The following is a 13257-nucleotide window of genomic DNA, read 5'->3' as shown; positions in this document are numbered from 1 at the left end:
ACATTCCAAACTTGAGCAGACAACTATTAATAATCGTCGAGCTTAAAAGTCATCAAATTTAAACTTCCTGATATAATCTTGTGTTGGATTTAGACAAAGTGTAAAATGGTGACTGTCACCATGTGGATGGGGAATTTGGTCTCAAATTGAATTCATGTATGTTTGTGCAAATGAGGCCAAGGTACATACAATCTTGATTGTTGGATATTAACAATTTGTTTTAATTAGCTTCCTGATACAGATGACTCATGTTCTTTTCATTTCCGTCACCAGTTAGTAGAATCCCAGCCAGTGGCGTAATTTTATCAAATCCTGGGGGAGTTTGGGTTTACAGAGGAAACTTTTCCCCCCTGTCTCATAGCGAATTACACCCTTATCCCAGCGTTAGGGTGTTTTAGTTGGATATAATCGAACGATGTATAAAGTTTCTCCAAGAAATTTTACGCTTCTCCCATCTTTGGCTGAGTGAATAATACAAATATCCAACAATAATACTGGTTAATAGGTGTGGTAGAATTTTCTGTTTAACTATAATACACATTATTTCATCATATTTAATTATTTCTGGAACTTTTACTTCCCTTGTTGACAAATTGTCATGGCAAAAAATCATTACTCCAGCACCTTTTTCACCAAGGTAATAATAATAAGTGCGAAGTGTAACAAACTTATTAAAGTAACCTAAATTCAGAGTATCCCGGTTTTAGGACGGAAATACTACTACTACTACTACTAATAACTCACTGCAGCACCAAGCCGCCTGAGGCCAACACAACTCCGCACGCTCCTCCTCCAACCTAATCTATTTAAAGCCTCCCTCTTTACACCCTCCCAGGAAGTTCCCATGTCCTTTAAATCTTTATTTATGACATACTCCCAACCCAGATAAGGACGACCTGTTTCCGTGTAGCCGCAGACGGTTGGCCAAAAAGGACAATCTTCGGTAATCTGTCATCCGTAGAACGTGGCCTAGCCATCTCAACCTTTCTTTCATTATAGCCCCAGAAAGCGGGATTGAACCACACTTTTCGTACAACCTACTGTTTGAAATACGGTCAGTCAGCCGGGTACCCAGAACAATCCGTAGGCAATTTCTCTGGAAAACATCTAGTAAATTTTCATCTGCTTTTCGGAGTGCCCATGCTTCAGAGCCATATTTGACCACTGTCATCACTGTAGCTTCCAATATTCTAATCTTGGTTTGTAGACTTATCTTTCTATTCTTCCAAACTTTTTTTTAACTGTGAAAAAACACCCTGGGCCTTAGCTATTCTACTTTTAACATCTTCACCGCACCCACCATCTTTACTAATAATACTACCAAGGTAACTGAAGCTCCCAACCTGATCAATCTTTTCGTTACCTAATGTCACCTGTTCATCTTCACTTATTCCTAGCCTTAGTGACTTAGTCTTTTTAACATTAATTTTCAAGCCTATTTTAGCACCCTGAACTCGTAAAACCTCTAAAAAATCATTCATTTTGCTCACACTTTCATTTAATATGCTTAAACCATCAGCATAATCTAAGTCCAGGAGCGTTGTTCCTCCCCATTTGATTCCATGGTCTCCAATTGCCTTTTCTGTGCTCCTTAAGACGAAGTCCATCAAAATGATCCATATAAAGGGGGATAGAACACAACCCTGCTTAACTCCTGATTTAATACCAAACCAGTTGCTAACCTCATTTCCTACCTTAACGGCAGCAGTATTATTCTCGTACATAGCGCAAATCACTTTAATGTATTTTTCAGGTATACCATATAACGCAAGACCTTTGTTATCGCTGTTCTATCAACAGAATCGAAATCTTGCTCATAATCGATAAAACTGAGGACCAAAGGTGTTTGACAACGAAGGGACTTCTCAATTATTAACCTAAGAGTGAAAACATGATCGAAATATCCTCTGCCTTTTCTAAAACCGCATTGTTCTTCCCTTAAAACTTTGTCTACAGCATGTCTCAGTCTAAAAAGTATCATATTACTCAGTAATTTGCTACCTACAGAGACCAGACTAATGCCTCGATAACTACGACACTCACTTTTGTCACCTTTCTTATACAGTGGTTTAATTAAGGTTTTCCTTAAATCATTGGGTACTTCCTCTTTTCAAAAATCATGTTCATAATCTTCAGTAGCTTATTCCTAACCTCAGAGCCACCATATTTAAGAAACTCATTAATCGTACTATCAGCACCTGGGGCCTTATTATTTTTTAATCCTTTTAGTACTGTCGCTAATTCTTCCTCACTAAACAAATCTTCCTTCACATCCAAGGTATCACAAACTCTTTCATTTTCATCTATATCTTTTCCTGCAACTGTATCTCGGTTTAGCACATTCTCAAAATGTTCCACCCATCTTTCTTTAACTTTTTCCTTATCACTAATTGTGGCCCCATTTCTATCTTTAACTGGGACTAGTCCGGATTGGCTACTCCCTTTCAATTTATTAACATGCCAGTATAATATTTTGCTATTATGCCTTCTAGCCACATCTTCCAGATCCTCAGCAATTTTATCCATCGCCTCCACTTCACATCTCCTTAGTTCATATTTTAATGCTTTCTCCACTTTCTTTACATTCCTTTTGTTTTCATACGACCTATCACTTAGATAATTCTTATACAAACCCCTTCTACTCTCTATTAAACCTAAAGCTTTTTCACTAATATTCCTAGTCGCAGTCTTAGCACTCTTCCCTAGGACACCATCAGCAACTTCACAAATTGTTTTTCTGAAATTTTTACAATTTTTTCTGAAATTGTTTTTCTGATTTACGGAAATGGTAGAATCTTTTATTATTTGTAGTTTTACTACTATGAGTTTTAAAATAAAAGCCGTTTTATCAGGCAACCGATATAAAAAGGAGTTTTATGAAAAAGGAGAAGTTCGATTTGAAAAAAGAGTTTGATGGTGGTTAGGGCTAGTGACACTTTTTGGGAATTTTTGGGGTTTATCCCCAGATTTATCGTTTTTTTTGTGGTCTGGCAACCTGAAGGGGGTACCAGGGAATTTAGAATCACAACATTAAGAGTTTTACCACGCTAATACATCATATTATATTTAGGGCTTGATAGCAGGGAGGGAGGTTATCTGTTCGACGTAAGAATTAACACTTTGGGGGAAATCTGGGGAAAAGAAAAGTGGGAATACTATCATAACGTAGTTAAGAGTTACTTTTGGACAGGGAAAGGTTAAACTGGCTCTTCTGGTTGCCAGTGCCAGTTTCCATCGTGACGTCATTCTCAATACATCAAACAGTTCGTGGTAACGAACTGTAGTAAGGAGCGACCCGGCTCAATAGAAAACAAAACTCTAAAAAACGGAATTTCGATGCTAAAAGATATATCAAAAGAATCGGATTTTTATGCTGATTTTAAATATATAAGTTTCATCAAATTTAGTCTTTGTCATCAAAAGTTACGAGCCTGAGAAAATTTGCCTTATTTTGGAAAATAGGGGGAAACACCCCCTAAAAGTCATAGGATCTTAAAGATAATCACACCATCGCATTCAGCGTATCAGAGAACCCAACAGAAAATTTCAAGGTCCAATCTACAAAAATGTGGGATTTCGTGTTTTTTGCCGGAAGACAAATCACGAGTGCGTGTTTATTTGTTTGTTTGTTTGTTGTTGTTTTTTCCCAGGGGTCATCGTATCGACCAAGTGGTCCTAGAGTGTTGCAAGAGGGCTCATTCTAACGGAAATGGAAAGTTCTAGTGCTTTTTTAAAGTGACAAAAAAAATTGGAGGGCACCTAAGCCCCCTCCCACGCTCTAATCCCAAAGTCATTTTTTCCCCAAAGTCAACGGATCAAAATTTTGAGAAAGCCATATTGTTCCGCATAGTCGAAAACCATAATAGCTATGTCTTTGGGGATGACTTACCCCCCCCTCCCACAGTCCCTGGGGGAGGGGATGCAAGTTACAAACTTTGACCAATGTTTACATAGAGTAATGGTTATTGGGAAGTGTACCGACGTTTTCAGGGGGATTTTTTGGGTTTGGGTGTGGGGTTCAGGGGAGGGGGCTATATGGGAGGATCCTTCCTTGGAGGAATATTTCATGGGGGAAGAGAAATTCAATGAAAAGGCCGCAGGATTTTCTAGCATTACAATTAAAAAAACAATGATGATATAAGCATGAAAAAGTTTTTTCAATTGAAAGTAAGGAGAAGCATTAAAGCTTAAAACGAACAGAGATTATTACGCATATGAGGGGTTCTAAAAATCCTTTAGCATAAAGAGCGAGGTATTTAGGAGGAGATAAATACTTCGCTCTTTATGCTAAATTATTTTTAGTAACTTCAACTATTTATTCTACGGCCTTTCTGATTCAGGGGTCATTCTTAAAGAATTGGGACAAAACTTAAGATTTAGTGTGAAGAGCGAGGCATTAACGAGGGGACAAAGCCCCTCATATGTATAATCAAAAATATAAGAATATAAAAGTTTTTTACGTAAGTTAATTCTTAAGTTACGTATATTTTTTACTAATAAAAACATTCGTTAAAAATTAAAAGTTCTAGTTGCCTTTTTAAGTAACCGAAAAATTGGAGGGCAACTAGGCCTCCTTCCCCACCCCTTATTTCTCAAAATCGTCTGATCAAAACAAAGAGAAAGCCATTTAGCCAAAAAAAGAATTAATATGTAAATTTCATTTTAATAATTTATGTACGGAGATCCAAAATCAGACATGCATTAATTCAAAAACTTTCAGAAATTAAATAAAAAAAACAAGTTTTTTGAAATGAAAGTAAGGAGCAACATTAAAACTTAAAACGAACAGAAATTACTCCGTATATAAAAGGGGCTTTTCCTCCTCGACACCCCGCTCCTTTCTTAGATTTAAATATTAATATTTGTGATAATAATAAATTAAGTTTTAAAATGTATAATAAAACGGATGATTTTGATTTTGAAGTGATTAGTTTCCCATTCCCTAAAAGTAATATACACTCAAATATCACATATTCAGCGTTTTTCTCACAGTTACTTCGTTATGCAAGGATTTGTAGTAATTATATTGATTTTAAAAATAGATGTAAAATCTTAAGCCAAAAATTGATATCAAGAGGTTTTTCTGCAAATAAATTAACTTGGCAATTTAAAAAATTTAGTTTTCATTATAACGAACTTTTAAATAAATATTAAAAGAATTATCTAGAAATACTTAAAGAAATTTTCAACTAATTTCGGAGGTTCGAGAAATGTTGTCATAGCGCCATTTATTTTGAATTGTGTTTCTAATTGAGCGGATTTTCTTAAAAATTAGCCACATGGTAAAGATGAATTCTATAATTGTTTAGTTCATTCAGGTTTTTTGCAATGTGTTAATATTTGTGATTTGGTAAAATTTATAAGATTTAGTTTACCTATTGTTGCTAAAGGGAGGGATATATTAACAGGATAAGCTTGTTTTGGTTTTACTTGGTTGTTTTACATTTGCTGGTTTTTTTTTCATGGGCATGTGTTTTGGGGGTGATACCTGACGCGGGGATGCCATGGATATTCTGTGGTAGCCACAACACTGTGCTGGGTAGAGAGTTTAGAGTGGCGAAACCCTATATAGGCCAGTGTATTCTCCTGATGAGCCCTTATGTTGGGTGTTGCCTCTGAATTATTTGTCTATATTATTTTTTCTATTGTTTGGTAAATGACGACTTATACTTATTGACGACATGACTGCCTGTCCATAGATTATTCTTTATGGTTGATTGTGTGTGGCTATGCTGTTTGACCTATGTGATTGTATGGATGAGTAGGGTTAAGGCCTCATTCAAGTGCTGGTCTTTATTAATAACTAATTTAGGAAAACAGTCTTCCTTTTCTCCTTCTGTCTCTCTTTTTTTTCTTTTTTTTGTGTTTGTGCTGTTGCATTGGTGATTTCTCTTTTCATGATATTATTCCAGGTTGGATCCAGTGCTGGTGGAGAAAATTTTTTTTTAATTTTCTCCCCGACAGACCTTTACCCTGGTCCAGGTTTTTAACCTGATATTGTTAATTATTGGTGAGATGGCACTTATGCAAATTTCATGTTCTTTCATCTTTTTGTTTATGTATTTATTGACCTATTGACCTTGGCATGTTTTTTGGACTTTGATTGTTGGATTTTGATTTGGATGTTGGTTTGTTTTGGATTTATTTTCAATAACTTTTTATGCAACAAAACACAAATATTAGCCTCGGAACGATTTTTTGAAAGTTAGTAAGTGTAAAAGTCGTTGTTTTCTTTGCCAAGATCATTTTGTCCCACGGACTTCTGTTAAAAGTACATTGTATAATAAAAATTTTGCATGCAAGTTACGTGGTAATGTTAATTGTAGAACAACCAATGTAATTTACCTATTAGAATGTAATAAATGCTGCCTACAATATGTGGGGGAAACAACTAATAATATATATAAAAGATTTTCTGGACATAAGACAACAGTTAATAATGAAAAAACTAATAACTATCTATTTCAACATTGTAATAATGGTAAATGTTCCATATCAGATATAACTGTCACAATTTTAGAAAATTTAGAATTAGAAAATTTAAATAAAGAAGAGAAGAATAATAGACTACGTAAACAGGAGGATTTCTGGATCCATACTCTTGGTACAGCTTATCCTTTTGCGCTAAATGATCGTGTAGCAAAATATGGTGACATGTCTCATGTTGTTGTTAAATGTATTGATGGTTTTATGGACCATCCTTCTTTTACTTGCCCTACTAAACGTAAAAAACGATCGAGAGGACATAGGAAAAATAATAGAAAAAATGAATTAGATGTACATATGCTTTCTATAGATCTATGCCAGCTACTTGAATCTAGGGGTATGATTTCTGTAATAAAATGTCTAAATAATTTATCCAAGAGGAATTTAATCAAACTTTTCTGGATTGTTAAGAATAATACAGCTCTTGATTATAATTTTAAAGTAATATGTGATACAATTTGCATTCTAACTAAAACGAAATTTATTTCAAAAAAGAAAAAGTTCGATAAGATTAGTAATAAGGATAACAGATTATATTTACCTATTAACTTTACTTGTAAGCAGATTGAAGATATTAATTTACCAGAAATTTTAAATCAGCGGCATGTGAAACAGGCCCTTCCTAGTAATTTGAATTATAATGATAGTCCAGTTTTAACTTATAAATTTTCAAAAACTATTGGGCAAAATATTTTTAATTATAATTTAATACTAAAAAAACTAGATAGTGATATAAATTGGAAACCGGTTTGTAATCGTAAGCAACTTGGCCCATTTGTAAATCCTACTTACAAACATGTTATAACAGGGGACTTGTCAATAATAAAGCAAGATGATCTTCAAATTATAATGAATAAAGGGGCTAATTTCCGTCTTTCTCATCATCTGAAACCATCGAGTGTTCTTGATGGCTTGGAAAATGATTTTGATTTATTTATTGATAAGTGGTGTAAGAAAGAGAATAAAAATAAAGAGAGTTTTCAAAGTTGGAAGAATTTAATTATTAGTAGAATAAGAAATAAAATATATTCTAACTTAAAAAATAGTAACACTAAATCATTATTTTATAATGCGAAGATTAAACAAGCAATTGCTAATCTAAAGAATGAATTTGTAATTCAGCCAGTGGATAAAGCTAATAATAATTTTGCCATAATTTGTCAGAAGCTGTATTGTGATATCTTAAAAAGGGAGTTATGCACAACTAATGTTTACGAAAAGGTAAATATAGAGGATGAGAATTTAATTGAAAAGACTGAAGAAATATTTTTAAAAAATTTTAATATTAAAATAAATGACAATGATAAAAAGTTCCCTTTCCTATATTGGACTGTAAAATTTCATAAGAATCCCCCTAAACCACGGTTTATTGCTGGAGCAGCTAAATATCCAACCCGCATTGCTGCTACTGACCTCTCTTTAATTTTAAAGGAAATTGTAAATAAACTTAAAACCTATTGTTCTGGTATTAAAAAAATTTCGAATTTTAATCCATATTGGAGTGTTAATAATTCACTGCAGGTGATAGATTCTTTAACAATGGTTTCAGCTAAAAGAATTGAGTCTTTCGATTTTGCGACAATGTATACTAATTTATCACTTAATGTAGTGTTTGATAATTTAAAAACTGTTATCAAGAAATCTTTCCTCTTATCTAGTAAAAGGTTCTTAAAAATAGACATTTATAATAAAAAAGCTATATGGACAAACTGCTTTAATACTACAGTTAACTTGAGATGTTACAGCTTGGATATGATTTTTGAGTTATTGGAATTTGTTTTATACAATACTTATATAAGATTTGGGGGTGATTTGTACAAGCAAATTATGGGAATTCCTATGGGGGGGAATGCCAGCCCATTTATAGCTGACTTGTTTTTAAGTCAACTAGAATATAAATATATGATGGATAAGAATAATCCAATTAATTTAAAACATGCTTTGTCAAATAATAAAAGATATTTATATGATATTTTGGTCTTAAATTGTAAGGATTTCATTGATATTTCTAAAAATACATATCCATCAAAGCTTATTCTTGAGCCTAATCATGGCGCTGGTCATGAGGATCATTTCTTAGATTTAAATATTAATATTTGTGATAATAATAAATTAAGTTTTAAAATGTATAATAAAACGGATGATTTTGATTTTGAAGTGATTAGTTTCCCATTCCCTGAAAGTAATATACACTCAAATATCACATATTCAGCGTTTTTCTCACAGTTACTTCGTTATGCAAGGATTTGTAGTATTTATATTGATTTTAAAAATAGATGTAAAATCTTAAGCCAAAAATTGATATCAAGAGGTTTTTCTGCAAATAAATTAACTTGGCAATTTAAAAAATTTAGTTTTCATTATAACGAACTTTTAAATAAATATCAAAAGAATTATCTAGAAATACTTAAAGAAATTTTCAACTAATTTCGGAGGTTCGAGAAATGTTGTCATAGCGCCATTTATTTTGAATTGTGTTTCTAATTGAGCGGATTTTCTTAAAAATTAGCCACATGGTAAAGATGAATTCTATAATTGTTTAGTTCATTCAGGTTTTTTGCAATGTGTTAATATTTGTGATTTGGTAAAATTTATAATATTTAGTTTACCTATTGTTGCTAAAGGGAGGGATATATTAACAGGATAAGCTTGTTTTGGTTTTACTTGGTTGTTTTACATTTGCTGTTTTTTTTTCATGGGCATGTGTTTTGGGGGTGATACCTGACGCGGGAATGCCATGGATATTCTGTGGTAGCCACAACACTGTGCTGGGTAGAGAGTTTAGAGTGGCGAAACCCTATATAGGCCAGTGTATTCTCCTGATGAGCCCTTATGTTGGGTGTTGCCTCTGAATTATTTGTCTATATTATTTTTTCTATTGTTTGGTAAATGACGACTTATACTTATTGACGACATGACTGCCTGTCCATGGATTATTCTTTATGGTTGATTGTGTGTGGCTATGCTGTTTGACATATGTGATTGTATGGATGAGTAGGGTTAAGGCCTCATTCAAGTGCTGGTCTATATTAATCACTAATTTAGGAAAACAGTCTTCCTTTTCTCCTTCTGTCTCTCTTTTTTTTTTGTGTGTTTGTGCTGTTGCATTGGTGATTTCTCTTTTCATGATATATATATATATATATATATATATATATATATATATATATATATATATATATATATATATATAAAAGTGTTTTATTCTTGTTCTCTGTGGTCCATTACAAGCAAAGCTTCTTGGGCCTAGTAACTGATTTACGTTTGTAATAGTTTTTCTTTTAGTATTAATAAATTGATTGATTGATTGACTTAACTTAACGAATTTTGGCAGTGATAAACATACATTATTTTGTCAAAAATGACCAAAAACAGCATAATATTGTAAAATTTATTAATCCAACTTAATTGTAGAAAATTAGTGCTCACAGATTATACAACATTTTAAAAATGGATAAGTAATGAAACAGTAAGAGTGAGACCAATGTTTTAAGCTTTTTTATACCCAAAAACTATTTGGGTATATTTTGGTCATTTTCAAGAGCTCAAAAAGTGCTTAAATTTGAAATTACAATTGAAGCACTTATTATCTTTGTAAAGTACATAAAAAAGGCATCAAGGGGTATGTTCACTTTATTTGTAAATCAAAAATATGATCAACAAAAAATTTACCAATTATTAGTATAGCTGCATGATTTTCCCCTGGGTATGTAGGCTAAGTGGAAGGTCACTTATACCTGATCCTGTCCCTACTGTTTTTACTTGGTTGAAAAAAAAAACAAAGAAAGTTCCCATTGAAAAGGAAAGAGACCAAAAGTGAGATTGAATTTGTCATAGCTTGGAGGTTTGCCCCTTCAGTCTGTTTAAAGAAAACAGATTCATAATTGAAGCTTTGTTCATTTCAATATTAGGGATGATCTACATTCGTGACACTTCATTAAATGGTTGTAAAGGGATACTTTTATTTATTTGTCTTGTTTGTTTTCTACATGATTTTTTTAATCTTTAAATTGATATACATTTTTTACAAAGTAATTAGTCATACCACAGTTCCATTTGCAAGTTTTGACCTACTTTGTAACCCTGGTCTCAAAATTGCATATAAATTTGTTGAAGCTAGGAAACATAGAACTCCTCTCTGTTTAAAAGAAAGTGGAGGGACATGAGTAGGTTTTAATACACTAAAGTCCTAGGACCATGGCAATTAAAACAAAACAATGAAGATTAACTTTAAAATGCTTGACATTACATAAATATAACATCCACAAAGAAAAACTATTCACAAAATTTTACTTTTGTGCTCAGTTGCCAACCTGAGCAATTACCCTAAATTTTTAAACCTTGCAAAACATTCACCAGCCACCTCTTATGACCTACACTCTTGTCTGTACATCAACAATTCATTGAAAAGGAAGGACCACCTTACTGGCATTTCTTCCTTTGTACTTATATTTAAGGGGTTTAAAAGAAAGCTTCTATGGCTAAGTCAGAAGCCCAGTAAAGGACCAGGTGGTCCTTTAGCCAGGAAGTGCAATAGGAAGCTAGGGGCCAGTCATCATATCCTTTTGCATGCCCTTCCTGCTTACTGACTCCAGATTTCTCTAGGTAACCTGTTAAGTTTGGGCCAATTCTGGCTGAACTTACAGAGTCACATCACTGACCTTTGTCCCAAACCAAATAAACTGCTAATGCCAGGAATTAAACCTGTGCCCTTTGGATAAAGGATTCTCAACCTAGAGTGCCAGTTACTTAGGAAGGAACATAAAAGTCACCAGAGAACAAAAATTATTTGGAAAAAAAAATATTGAAAAAAAAACTCAAGTCATAGTTGCTCCCATTTTTCACTGCTGTCTCACAAACAATATGTATTTTATTTAGACAAATAAATTTTAAGACAGGTATCAACAAGACTCCATCAGGGATTGTATTTACTTAAGATACAATCAGCAATATGAATACTTAGTTTTGTGATATTCTAGTCTTGAAATAATAAAAAAAGAGAAATTATATGTTCTATTTGTTTACCACCAGCCCATTTGAGAAAAATCATTTGTGACAACAATATACCCATGGTTGGCTCAGAATCTCTCTAAAATGCTTTAAACAGAAGGAATTCTAAAAAAAAATTATACTGATCAGCAAGAAGAATATTAACATAACTCTCTAAACTTGGCACTTTTTAAGACAATTTTGCAAATGTAAAACTGTAATGGTGTCCTATGTTATCTAAAAAAACCTTAAAATGTGTCAGATGTACTTTGATATAAGATGCCTCAAAGACTTTTAGTTGAATCTATGAAATCAAGGGCTAAGTATTCCAGGAAAAACAGTTCAAATTTTTTCACAAAAGAAGAAGCTTGATGTAAAAAAAATAAATGTATTTTTAACAGAAAGCAACTGACATCAATGAAATCAAATAAACAAAAATTCATGGAGAATAAATAATTTCAGCCATATATTTAACCTATAATGAGGTGGCATAAAAGATTATTTCTAACATTAGAAAAAACCAGTGTTATGGCTTAAAGTTCTGCTCAATCAACAGGAATTGTCTCTTCAGAACTAAGGCCAGAAAAAAAGGAACTGATAACCAAAAAATAAGGCACCCAAAAATTTCAGGACCCTCTAGAGGGAAAAGAAGTAGAGGTAGGTACTTCAAAATACCATCCTGGGACATACTTTAGCCTGTAGACACATCCCTGAAAGTTTCATTTTCCTAGCCTAACCTCTTTCAAAGATAGCCAAAAGTAGCTAAAGTAAAATTTTACCCCTAATTTACCTATAAATTCCAGTTTAAATAGCAACCTCAACAAATATAGACTATAAAAGGCTATAGGTATTGGCCAAATCATTCTAAATTTTTTTTCAACTAAAAATTATAGGATGGTTTAGAAACTAGGCCTGTGTGATATGGTAATATTTGGTAAAATTCTAGTTAATTGACTTCCTGCTATCTCAGAAAGGGTTTAGGTTAGGAAAATGAAACTTTCAGGGATGGGTCTACAGGCTACAGTATGTCCTGGGAAGGTATTTTAAAGTACCCACCTCCACTCCTTCTCTCTTTAGAGGGCCCTGAAATTTGCCTGAAGTTACTAGTTGCTTTTTTCAGTTACTAGTTGTTTTTTCTCTGCCTTTAGTTCTGAAAATCATATTCCTGTTATTTGAGTAGAATTTTGAGCCATATCAATGTTTTTGTTTTTTTCAAAATTTAGGAAATGTATTTGCATATCTTTAAAACCTTATAAAATGCAATTGGGCAAAGTTATGAAGCTGAAAACAATTTTGTTGTACTTCAATTAAGCAAAAGATCTATTTTGCAAGGTTTCACTTTTGTAACACAAATATTTTTAAAGGTCATCAAAGGTCAAGGCCCTCTAAAGGGAGAAGGAGTGGAGGTAGTTGCTTCAAAATACCTTCCCAGGACATACTTTAGTCTGTAGATTAATCCCTGAAAGTTTCATTTTCCTAACCTAAACCCTTTCTGAGATAGCAAGAAGTCAATTAACTAGAATTTTACCTAATATTTGACTAACTCACCAATGTGATAGCTGCCTTCCTAAGAACCAACCTTTTTTAATAACCAAAAAACTTTTGACTCCTTATGAAGCTTAGCCTATGCAAGACGGGCCTAGAACACCAAAAACCCTTTAGCTTCTAAGGAATATGCATAAGATTACTGACAGATCACTGAAAAGCTAAGATTATTTCCACTATTTACAGTTTCCTTGTCTTTTCTCTAGACTTAACGATTTCACATGTTTATCCATTTAA

At 33.0% G+C, this 13257-nt stretch overlaps 1 long non-coding RNA gene across 1 annotated transcript in view; it reads right to left on the bottom strand.

Moving 5' to 3' along the window:
- Nucleotides 1–13257, bottom strand: part of LOC136028296 (uncharacterized) — a 20143-nt gene extending 6886 nt beyond the window's left edge. The window contains exon 1 of the long non-coding RNA XR_010617805.1: nt 13024–13257. This is a non-coding gene — a long non-coding RNA (uncharacterized LOC136028296). The remainder of the gene's footprint in view (nt 1–13023) is intronic.

Source organism: Artemia franciscana, chromosome 6 (assembly GCF_032884065.1).
Source record: "Artemia franciscana chromosome 6, ASM3288406v1, whole genome shotgun sequence".
Classification (NCBI taxonomy): domain Eukaryota; kingdom Metazoa; phylum Arthropoda; class Branchiopoda; order Anostraca; family Artemiidae; genus Artemia; species Artemia franciscana.
Note: the sequence above shows the minus strand (reverse complement) of the source record. Positions and strands in the feature narration are given on the sequence as shown.